The 8,647-nt window shown below is 38.7% G+C and overlaps 1 pseudogene; it reads right to left on the reverse strand.

Annotated features, from left to right (window-relative positions):
• Positions 1–276: 276 nt before the first annotated feature.
• LOC117411119 (cytochrome P450 2J2-like) lies at positions 277–5,502 on the reverse strand (annotated as a pseudogene).
• Between the last annotated feature and the right edge of the window lie 3,145 nt (positions 5,503–8,647).

An 8,647-nucleotide genomic window follows, 5' to 3' on the forward strand; every position in this document is an offset into this window, starting at 1 on the left:
ACATTCTATACTGTTGTAGAAAAAGTGTGATCCCGATCCTGAACTGAAGATTTGGCTCCACTCCTTCAGGGGGTGAGAGGGTGAACTTTTTTATGTTGTAATTTTGTCCATTTTCATAGCCACCTCTGAAACATTATCCAGCTAACCCTATACAATTTATCATGCCGTAAAAGGGTGTGTTATATTTTCCAATTTTATGTACCACACTAGTTCAGTGATCGTTATGATTGCAACACAGCCTTTGAATATATCTTATGGAAACACCACTCTCATCAGTCACTCGCAGTATGTTCTGATTACCTTTGGAAGAAAATATCCCCTCAATATTGTATCTTTAGTGGTCTTCCTGAGCACATTCCGAGGAACAATATTACCCATTCTCTGAAACTCATGAATCACTGCGTCAGTGTATGGCATATTAGGCCTATCTTCTATCGACGGTTGCCGTGCTTGTCCAATTACTCTGTCTATTTCCTCCTGGACCTTCTCTGTCAGGAGAAAACAACAACTAAGACTACAATATAGGACTGTCCTGGTGTAATGTTTGTACCCTGTGCCATTAGTTATAGGCACTACTTTCAGGTGTATGGCTCCCCAGTTAACATGTGTAGTTGATGGTACATTGAACTAAATATGCCTTGTCAATGTGAACCATGTGTAGTAAAGACCATAGTTACAGTTACTGGTGTGTATGTGTCGGTCCTAAGTTGTAGTTTATGTAAAACAAGTTAAATACACAACACCTGGTAAATATTATTTAAATGTCAAATTGGATACAAACTTGAGATAATGTATTTCAAAGATCAATGTCATTCAAGGATTTACTACATAACTTTCTTTTAACTTTCATTTTGGTTTGATTTGATCATTTTGACAGAGTTCTGAACTACATTGTGAACCAAAAATATCTACAGCACAACATATTTAATTTACTGTGACAGGATGGCTGCAGTGCACAGGTGTGGTGGCGTCAGACCCGAACAGAAACCACAACAAGTAATGGCGGGGCAAACTGAAACGCTACGGAGTTCAGCGCTTTATTAAATAATAAAACAAAAGATTTAAACAAAACACAAATGACCCAAAACAAAAGGCGTGTTAGCCAAACAAATAAACAAATAACAAATAAGTCTTGTGCTGGTGTTTAAACCAGCACGCTTAGCAATCGTTATCTCTTTACCGTCTCCGCTCTCGTTCTCCAACTCTGAACCCTCCCACATGGGCGCAGAACATTCAGGCTCCTCCCTCTCCTGCCATGGAGGGGGTTGGACGGGTGCTACATGCCCAACCTCACCAACGGCAAAGCACCATTCCTCACCTTTCAGACAGGTGAGGCAGACATCCAGCATAGCAGAGACCCGGCGGGACTTGCGACCAGCCCCGCGCTGCTGCTATTGCTGTTGGTGCTGCTTTCTCTGGCTGCTACTTCCTGTGTCTGTGTTTCTGGTCTGACGTCACCACTGCAAACCATCCTGTTCACAATTACACATTTAATTATCTTTTCAATCTTTTTTTCAATCGTTTTGTTTTGTTTTGTTTTTTAAGTTTGAAATTGCATCTGAATGTTCTGCGGCCGTTCACCATATGGTAGTGTTAAAAGCATTTAGCAACCAGTCATTAGCTGAAAACTATCAGAACTACATAACCTATCCTGTTTTTCTGGGTGTATAATCATGTAGAGGAGAGCCCAGCGCAGAGTAGTTGATGTTGTTTCAGTCCCAGCCGCAAACAGATCAAGAGTGCAATAACACAGATTCTCCTCATGGAATCTGGCTGCCATGTCATCTTTACACTGAAGGGAACAGTTCAATTTGAAAAAGTGCAATTCAGCATTTTCATTGCAAAAGTTAATTCTACTGTATGTTACCTACCCTTTCAATTTCTCCGAGGTAGCAGTGAATGTAATCTCTGAGTGCCGAGAGGCCCAGTCCTCCCTATGTTTTCATTGATTTAACAAACATTATAATCTTCTCCCAGTTAGAAAACATTGTGTTGTGCCATCCAGGTAGAACTTTTACTATAGCTGGGCATGCATTGTAAAGCTAAAAAAACAAACAAACAAACAAACAAAAAAAAAACATTGTTGCACCCGTGTTCATTTCTAGATGAAATTAATGCTAATATATTTGGTAGCATAGTTAATAGTTCATGAAATTTATGAATGGACATTTTTATTGTCCATTTACCTGTCCCCATATTGTCCCTTCTAGATGAAGAACTTCATCAAACATACACAGAATTTCTTGAAATTGGTTGTCACTGCATTCAAATCGATCACCAAAAACCACATAGCAGATTACATTAGAGACTGCATTGTTGATAAGGTAGTGCGGGTCAAATGGTTGCTATGAAAACTAAAAATGTGGAATACTGTGTAAATTAAATCTCTTGCATCCGGATATAAGGTATATTCAAATATAATTTTGAATATACGTAAGTTAAAATATGCATTTAAGATACAGATACATAGCTCTTATAACCCATTTGGAACATCTTATTAACAGGTTATAAATAAATAAATACAAAATATTATTCAACTGGAAGACCAGAAATGCTCTCCACCTGGTGTACTGTTGGGGTACTGTTAGTGTTTATCACTCCCGATAGGAGTCACTGTATCTAAAAGCATACATTAAAAAAAGAAAAAAAACTATGGGAAAGGGCAGCTACAGTACAGTGCATTCTAAATGACTTCTTTGACTGCCAAACCACAAACTGTGTGTCAGGTCTGCTGCATGACTGTACAGTATATGCAACACCCAGTATATCAGAGAAACTGGGAATTCAATTTCGACCAGATTTTCACAGCAGCACAGCTATGATTGCCATTGCTTTACTAGATTTTAGCCAACATAATAACCAGTACTTCAAATAACAGTCAAAAATGTCAGGTCTTCACACCATGAAATCGATCCACAATCGAAATGAGCAAGAATCAATCGCACAGCTGACTTGACTGATAATAAGGCACAGCTTCAGGAAAACCAAAAGACAGTTCCTTACATGAAGCTGGTAGTTTTTTTTATATATATACAATTGCCTGCTACTATAAAATATACACTTCATGATTTAGGAACCCAAAATTGAACATTTTAGGAACATTTGAAATAGTTACCCTGTTCCTTCTCAATAACCTCATTAAGGTATCTAATCTCCTCAATGATTCTATAGTCTTCTTGCCTATCCCAAAGTTTCTTAATGTCGACAAAGCAAACCTTGTTTGCTGTTTCCAAATGTATCCATTCAAAGCCACCACACCTAAATTCCAAAAAGTATACATTAAAATGTGACAAAACCTAGCTTAATCCATCTATTATGGGGCTCTATGTCACAACCCATTATAATATTTAAAAAAGATCACATTATCCTTATATTGTGAAAAAAATTGGATATCTTCATCAGATTTAAATAATATTACATTTCATTACAATAAGCTGATCTGCATTTTACATAAGGAATATTGATACCTGTAAGGTTAAATAGTGCACAAATATAGGCTATAAACTTATAAATCAGTAATAAAAAATATATTTATACTTAGACCTTTGTTGAGGCCATCAAACACAGGAACTGATAGACGATCTGCAAAAGATTCTGCTTGGTTGACTAAAGCCTCTTTGACCATCTTGTAGCCATTTCCAATCACAGCCTTGTTTGCTCGAAACTGCAGGCTATATTCATCTCCGTAATCTTCTGTAAGCTGGTGTTGTTGATATAAAAATAAAACAAACAAAAACAGGCAAACCATTCATATATATATATATATATATATATATATATATATATATATATATATATATATATATATATATATATATATTGTGAGCGAGCTTGCCACTCACTCGGGTTCGTGCCCCTTTAAGAACTGCGACCCAGGACAGAGAAATGGAGGTTTAAAGCGCGGCTGCGCTATTTTTATTAAACAGAAACAAAATAAACACAAAACAAAAACCTAACTCCGTTTTGGAGCGCTTACTAAACAGGTACTTTGCCTGGCTAACTTGCAGGACGGCTAAGCCGTTTACCTGGCACCACAGAACACACACGCTAACACAGCACTTACTTTTCTGACTGCTCAGAAGCAGAGCACCTCATCTGCCTCCTTCTACTCAGCAGCCTTGAGCAGACTGACTGCTCCTCTTAAATACCCTGCACCTGGCTCTAATTTACAATAGCTACCAGGTGCAGGGGATAATTAATAATAAAATAATTAACAAAACTAATTAACTAAATACAAAAAGGTGCCATTTTTCCTTCAGGGAGGTTTTAACCCCCTCCCTGCTGTCTCACACAACACACTGCCTTAGAATATATATATATATATATATATATATATATATATATATATATATATATATATATGAGACTGGTTGAAAAACCGTTTTTTAGTATGTCGATTAAGTAATTGGTGAAATTGATGTCAGGATGGTTCTGTAGTTTTTTTCCATAATATCTGAATATTTATGGGAGTGCAGACTGTCAGCATCGGAGAAAGTCACTTGCGAGCTAAAGGGCAGATTGTGTTGGAGTGAGCATCTCTGCAAGTACTGCACATGTGGATAAAATTGCATTGCCTGTTTGAGCAAAAGCCATTGTTGAAATTGTTGCAGACTTGTCTTCCTCCAGTGAATCTGATTCTGCACCCGTATTTGTCTGGTCTTGTGGATTAATCGGGAGGATCTGAATGTATAGGATTGGGAAAAGAGGATCTGTTTGAGTAATGAGGGGTGATACCAGGTAGTGATTAAGAAGTTGATGCTATAGCAATTTTAGGGCAGATGGATGTTGAGTGACCTGTAGAAGCGCAGACCCCACATGCGTTTGCTCTGAGACCGCTGAAAATCATGTTAAACAAATCTGCATCGGGTTGTGCCCAGTCGATGATGTGATTTTCAGATACCAATATAGCTGCTGCTTTTTGGTGAGAAGGCTTTATAGTCCCTCCATATCTGACAGACAATTCCACTATGTAGAATTCATAGGAGTCTAATTCAGCTCTGTGGTTAGGATATACTGAGCATAACACATCTCTAAATATGGAGAAAGCAAGGACGAATTCCCCCAATGTTAGATTTTTGAGTAATCTGGGGTCTCTGGATTTCAGTGTTACTGACAAATCTCCGCAATCCACTAATCTATGATCCAGGAATTCTGATGTCACCATTAGCAATGAAACGAGATTGATGTCTTTACCTTCAATTATATTGCACCGAATTTGTGGGGATATTGAGTAACACCTGTGGATGAGGAAGCAGAGCCGAATGCTGATGCGGTGGTGCGGTTGAAGATGGGAGGATCTACTGAAGGGACCAAGGTTAGAGCAGAAACGGAAGTAGATGTAGCGGCTGGTGCTTTTACTGCAGCTGGTGCTTTTACTGCAGGAATAGAGGAAAATACTAAAAGAGCTGAGGGTTGCTTCTCTTGCTTGATGCTAGATACCCTTTTGTCCAAATCACTCAGTTTGGTACTGACCGATGATAATGTGTCGGCAAATGGCCGCATACATGCTTTAATTTCTTGAAAAATCAGGGAGTGCTCTTGTTAAACTTTGCTGGCTAGAGCAGCCTGCTGGCCGTCGGGATGAATTGCTCTGACACAAACTGCCTGCTGTCTGGTTGGGGCTGCTGAACGGCTGAGCGCAGATTGGGGATCTTTTTTGGTTGGAAAGACTGCTCTTTTGTTGGTTAAAGAGAAGTTTAGATGAGTCTTGCAATCTGCTTTGGTTTACACCAAACGAATAAACACAAGACAGCTAGATAGGGGTGACTGATGGCTAAATAAGGTAGATTTAATTGATGAAAGAAGATGATAGGATGCAGATGGGCCTAGCTCCACCCCCCGAACCACACTTATAGGTTAACATGCATTGGGACATGATTTTTTTTTGCTGGAATAGTTTGAAGCATTGTAAATAATAGTAAGAGCAGGTGATGATAGAGAACCACCCTACTTAGATATTAAACAAGAAAGAAAATACATATTCTGAAAATTATAGTGCTGTGTGATGCAACATTGATAAAGTCTTTTACTACAGTACAGTACTTGTAATATGTCTTATCATTGTGAAGGTTTCACACAAATTGTAACTTCCATAAGCAGCAAGGAGTAGGACATTGTCATAAGCATATGACCTACAATTTGTGCTTAGTTTTGATCTTGATTTTTATCATTTGATTTCTACCTTTTGACCATATTTTTCTGATGAGTTTTGGTATGCTTGAGTTAGACAATGTGGAACAAAAAAAGAAAAAAATGTTCTTTGATCTATCTCTACATAACATACTCTGAAAGACTAGACTTTCATACCACTAAAATACATATACCTTTTAGGTGAATTCTGGCAATTTGTCTAGACACTTGTCCTGTGAGTGAAGGAAAAAAAAAATGATGCAGAGATCTGAATTGGTTTTTTCAGGTCTCATAGTTATTGCTTGTTAAATTAACACCAGTAGTAGTAGAATGTACAATTAGGCAGTAACATTAATATACTTCAAATAACTATTTAAAAATAGGACAAAACCATTTAATTTATATTCCAGTAATATTACAGCCTCTTAAAGAGATTTTCAAATGCTCATATCTTAAATGAAATGTTATATATGCACTAGGAGTTTAACGTCATTACCAGTCTCGAATGGAAACAACCCCATAACCACATCCACCATAAAACAGAAACTTGAAATGAGCAGTTTACAGGAAACCACAGCTGTGAGTTAGAAAGGATCTCACAGCTCTGCTTCTGTCTGAGTTTTGTTTTTACACACACACGCACACACACACATACACACAGTGTTCCTTAAGCTCTCTACTTGCCTCTATTTCCAGTAATTATCTTGAAATGATATGCATTAATATTCTCCTGGCACTTTATAGGTAGGTTATTGATCCGGCATTCTGGCTAAATTCCCAGATGAAGTTTAATTTCCACACAAACTGCTGACCCCTGGAGGATCAAGGCCAGCACTGCAGGTGACTGCTCACAAATCACCAGGCTCCCGTCAGATGCCCAGCGAAAAGTGACAACTTGTCACAACCAGTACGCAAATCTGCACTCCTCATTGTATAACTCATGTTGCACACAATGCATTCGTGCCTTTACCAAAGGGGATCCACCTAGGGATCACTAATTATATATATATATATATACAGTGCCTTGCGAAAGTATTCGGCCCCCTTGAACTTTGCGACCTTTTGCCACATTTCAGGCTTCAAACATAAAGATATGAAACTGTAATTTTTTGTGAAGAATCAACAACAAGTGGGACACAATCATGAAGTGGAACGAAATTTATTGGATATTTCAAACTTTTTTAACAAATAAAAAACTGAAAAATTGGGCTTGCAAAATTATTCAGCCCCCTTAAGTTAATACTTTGTAGCGCCACCTTTTGCTGCGATTACAGCTGTAAGTCGCTTGGGGTATGTCTCTATCAGTTTTGCACATCGAGAGACTGAAATTTTTGCCCATTCCTCCTTGCAAAACAGCTCGAGCTCAGTGAGGTTGGATGGAGAGCATTTGTGAACAGCAGTTTTCAGTTCTTTCCACAGATTCTCGATTGGATTCAGGTCTGTACTTTGACTTGGCCATTCTAACACCTGGATATGTTTATTTGTGAACCATTCCATTGTAGATTTTGCTTTATGTTTTGGATCATTGTCTTGTTGGAAGACAAATCTCCGTCCCAGTCTCAGGTCTTTTGCAGACTCCATCAGGTTTTCTTCCAGAATGGTCCTGTATTTGGCTCCATCCATCTTCCCATCAATTTTAACCATCTTCCCTGTCCCTGCTGAAGAAAAGCAGGCACAAACCATGATGCTGCCACCACCATGTTTGACAGTGGGGATGGTGTGTTCAGGGTGATGAGCTGTGTTGCTTTTACGCCAAACATAACGTTTTGCATTGTTGCCAAAAAGTTCGATTTTGGTTTCATCTGACCAGAGCACCTTCTTCCACATGTTTGGTGTGTCTCCCAGGTGGCTTGTGGCAAACTGTAAACGACACTTTTTATGGATATCTTTAAGAAATGGCTTTCTTCTTGCCACTCTTCCATAAAGGCCAGATTTGTGCAGTATACGACTGATTGTTGTCCTATGGACAGAGTCTCCCACCTCAGCTGTAGATCTCTGCAGTTCATCCAGAGTGATCATGGGCCTCTTGGCTGCATCTCTGATCAGTCTTCTCCTTGTATGAGCTGAAAGTTTAGAGGGACGGCCAGGTCTTGGTAGATTTGCAGTGGTCTGATACTCCTTCCATTTCAATATTATCGCTTGCACAGTGCTCCTTGGGTTGTTTAAAGCTTGGGAAATCTTTTTGTATCCAAATCCGGCTTTAAACTTCTCCACAACAGTATCTCGGACCTGCCTGGTGTGTTCCTTGTTCTTCATGATGCTCTCTGCGCTTTAAATGGACCTCTGAGACTATCACAGTGCAGGTGCATTTATACGGAGACTTGATTACACACAGGTGGATTCTATTTATCATCATTAGTCATTTAGGTCAACATTGGATCATTCAGAGATCCTCACTGAACTTCTGGAGAGAGTTTGCTGCACTGAAAGTAAAGGGGCTGAATAATTTTGCACGCCCAATTTTTCAGTTTTTTATTTGTTAAAAAAGTTTGAAATATCCAATAAATTTCATTCCACT

The sequence above is a fragment of the Acipenser ruthenus genome, chromosome 10 (assembly GCF_902713425.1).
Source record: "Acipenser ruthenus chromosome 10, fAciRut3.2 maternal haplotype, whole genome shotgun sequence".
Lineage (NCBI taxonomy): Eukaryota > Metazoa > Chordata > Actinopteri > Acipenseriformes > Acipenseridae > Acipenser > Acipenser ruthenus.